Source organism: Zingiber officinale, chromosome 1B (assembly GCF_018446385.1).
Source record: "Zingiber officinale cultivar Zhangliang chromosome 1B, Zo_v1.1, whole genome shotgun sequence".
In the NCBI taxonomy this organism is placed as follows: Eukaryota; Viridiplantae; Streptophyta; class Magnoliopsida; order Zingiberales; family Zingiberaceae; genus Zingiber; species Zingiber officinale.
Window position 1 is genome coordinate 121,652,385 of NC_055986.1, and position 3,904 is coordinate 121,656,288.

The 3,904-nt window shown below is 36.3% G+C and overlaps 1 non-coding gene across 1 annotated transcript; it reads right to left on the reverse strand.

Annotated features, from left to right (window-relative positions):
* Positions 1-477: 477 nt before the first annotated feature.
* Positions 478-583, reverse strand: LOC121993696. Its single transcript, XR_006115369.1, has one exon. It is a non-coding gene; the product is annotated as a small nucleolar RNA R71 (small nucleolar RNA).
* Between the last annotated feature and the right edge of the window lie 3,321 nt (positions 584-3,904).

Genomic DNA, 3,904 nt, shown 5'->3' on the forward strand with positions numbered 1-3,904 from the left:
AATTTAAATTCGGCATTTTCTTTCTTGTTTTTCATATTGCATTTTATTTCTTGTCTTTGATTCTTCATTTTATAATTTTTTCTTGAATATCCATGAGCACTAACATGTCAAGCAGGCCCATGAGAAATTTTTCTACACCAATTTCTGCAAGATTTTTGTCTCCCATTGTGCAACCTCAAATTGAAGCAGAAAGTTTCCAACTAGACCCAGAGTTAATTTTTATGATACAAGGTCACAAATTTGGAGGAGAAGTATCAAAAAGTCCTAATCTGCATCTTGAAACATTTTTAGAGATTTATGATATGGTGAAATGTGAAGGAGTGTCAGCAAATGCAGTTCGATTGATGGCATTTCCTTTCAGTATCAAGGATAAAGCAAGGACTTGGTTATATTCTCTCTACCCTCAAAGCATCACAAGTTGGGAACAATTGGAGAAGCAATTTCTGGATCATTTTTTTCCTCTAAGTAGAATAGTGTATATGAGGAATTGCATAACAAATTTTGCTCAGGCATATGGAGAATCATTAGTTGAAGCATGGGATAGATTCAAGAGTCTTCAAAGACAGTGTCCTCATCATGGTTTTGAAAAATGGTTGATTTTGCACATATTCTATGGGGGAATTTCTTTCTCAGACAAGAGTTTATTGGATTCATCAGCTGGAGGTTCTTTTATGGACAAAAGTGTAGATGAAGCTTATTCATTGATTGATCAAGTGACATTGAACCTCCATGAATGGTTGAACAAAAGTTGGATGGAATTTCCCTCAGATATTCAAGAAGTACAAGCCATAAATGTAAGAGAGCCTATCAAACAAAATGAAATTCAACCACCTAAAAATGTTGAAATTCACAAGTCACAGAGCGAGGAGTTCAAACATTTGGGGGCAAAGCTTGATAGTATTGTTTCAAAATGGTTTAAAGAAGATCCCCCTCCTACACAGTCAAGATCCAATGAAAAGTGTGATGATCTTGGGTTGAGAAGTGGCAAAAATCATGAAGAACCTATGAAGAATGACATGTTTAGAATTGAGGAGAAGAATAATAGAAGATCGCAAGAACTCAGTTCCATTTCTCTAGGAAGTTCCCAAAGGCCACGAGTACCTTTCCCTCAACGATTAATCACACCAACATTAGATAAGCAAGTTGGACCTCCTCCAAAAGCTCAAAGGAAATTTAGGAAAAAGGAAGTTCAATCTTTCCCAGGACCTTCACTAAGGGTTCCTTTTCCATAAAGGTTAGTGGGGGTCAATGAAAATAAAGACTTCGACAAATCCTGTGACACTAATATGGTTGAGTGCAGATTTTTGAATATATATGAAGATGAAGATTTTTCAGATGAGGATTTTATTGATAATGCAGTGGTAAATAAGTTTTCAGATCTACCTCAAAATTTTATAAGGTGTTATAGTGGCATTGAATTTTCAGATGATGAATGTGATGTGGTAGATCAACTTAAAACTGCAAGTGAAGTTATTGATCCTCTTGTTATTGATTCTCCTTTTGAGGACATAGATGTTGGTTTATTTTTTAATGTATGTGTTGATGATGATGATATGGAAGAATGTGTAGGGAGTTGTGTTGTGGAAGCAGCATCTCAAGGATCACCACCTTTGTCAACACAACCCTTAGAGGTTTTAAGAATTAATCATGTTGTGGAACAATGTGTAGGGACTTATGCAGAGCTAGCAGAGTTTCAAGAATCATCATCATTGATATCATCAACACCTGAGCTAGAGCCAGAACCATCATTTGATTCAGAGGAAGTCACATCTACATGTTTAGAAATTTCAGGTATTTCTCAGCAAAGTAAGGTTAGTATTTCTTGTGATCTTTTGGAAAACTTTATGGAGGTACCTATAATTGACTTTGTTGGATGTGATTCAGTTTTTTTTACTTATTCATCTTATCTTGATATGGTTCTAGCTCTATACTATATAACATGCTTGTGGGAGATTTGTTTTTCTTTTGGATGTGCAGATTTCACATGGGCCAATAATTGGAAGCTCAATCTAAACCGTCTTCGACCACCTGAAAAAATTTCCAAGAAGATGAAGATGGAGAGAGTTATACTTTACTTTGTAGCTCCTTTGATGAAAGCTCTCTTCATAATAAGAGCCCTTGGTAGGAGGGTTCTAAAATATCTTACCCCTCCAAGAGCAAGATTTAGATGAATCTAATGAGGTGGTCGAGCTAATGACTTTAAACAAGCGCTTCTTGGGAGGCAACCCAAGTTCATTTTCCTTATTTTCTTTTATGTCTTTAGTTCTCTCTTTATAATAAACATGTATCCTCTACTTAATTTTTCTTGTCTATCTTATTGTTGTAGAATTTAAAGTTGTGGAGGAATGTGAGTATTGGATGAAGGAGTATCTTTAAAAACATGAATGTCAACCATTTGGAGCTCATCACTTGGTAACTTCTCTTAAAATCTCCTCCACATTGTTTTTAGATTTCATCGGGACGATGAAAAGTTTAAGTCTGGGGGGGTGTCATGTACTGTTTAGTTTGGTTTTCATTTTCAGTTTTTAGTTTTTGTTATTTTTTCACGTTGGTTCTTGTTGCTTTATTTTGCTTGTTTTTGAAATAAAAAAAAAAATTTGAGAACATCAATCTTCACTTATATGCTTTCTTGGATTCAAGTGAAATGTTAGCACGATTATTGTCTTGATTCATGGTGTTCGAATGATGCTAGTAGTAAACTTTGTGTAGTTTTTTTTTTCTATCTTGGGAAGCATTAATAAGCTGAGAATCTTATGGTGATGAGTTTTAGTTTTGGTTCAACCTTAAGGATTTTATCTTCACTACACTTGTGCTTGATGCTTGAATAGTTGATGTCATTGAAATAGTCATGATTCATCTTGTTTGCTTTGTACTTGGTTTCCATGGTGATTTCTCAACTTTCATTTTGGTTACTGGATGAGGCTCAAATCATTAAAGCTCATTTGGAAAAATCAAAATATCCCAACATGTGTGCTAAAAGTACATTTGTGAATAAGTTTTGCACAATGCAAACACTTAAAAAAAATAAGGGATATAAAAACAGTTGTCATGAGTGGAATCTAGCAAGTCACCCCTTTGAGACCGAGTTAGGTTACTGGGGAAATGACTGCTTAGCTTCCCTTGAGATTGAGCACACCTTTGAGACCTTGGGTTAGTTGAGAAATATGAACCAAGTGAATGGTGAGTAAGTGCCTATCACTGGTTACTTGTCTTTCACTGGAAACACTAGGAATTCAAATTTGATGACGACTTGACTAGGACATGGATTGAAACTTGAAGGGTGTTGAGTTACTTTTACACTGTGCACAAGATTCTTATGCTTGAACCATACTTTACTTGTTTCCATGATCATGCTTGTTAATGAAACTTTTTGATAGAGTTAGGAAAGTGCACTAGGTTTTATGAATGTGTTGTAGAACATATGAATTTAGATTATGCATTTTGCTTGAGGACAAGCAAAGGTTTAAGTCTGGGGTGTTATGTGCATAGATTATATACTCTTTATGCATGTTTTACATTTACATACTTTGAGCATGCTTGATCTATGCATTTTATACTTCACTTTCCTTTAGCATATTTACTCTTTTGGTTCTGAGATCTGCTTTTTATTTTCTGTACACAGGAGTTGATTTGGTGAAGAATCTACATCTTTGGGCAAGCCTTGGAGGAAACAAAGGGAGAAAGCACCGGGTCACACGGCCCTGCCCTGGTATGGAGCTCGGGCCGTGTGAGTTTGGCACCAACAGAAGAGGAAGATGACATGGTCGTGTGAACCTCACGACCGTGTCAAGATTTGAAGCCAACCAGCAGAAGCCTTACATGGCCGTGTGGATCTACACTGCCGTGTTTCAGAAACCAAGCAGTGGTCGTGTGCACCACACGCGCGTAGCATTTCCAGAGAGCA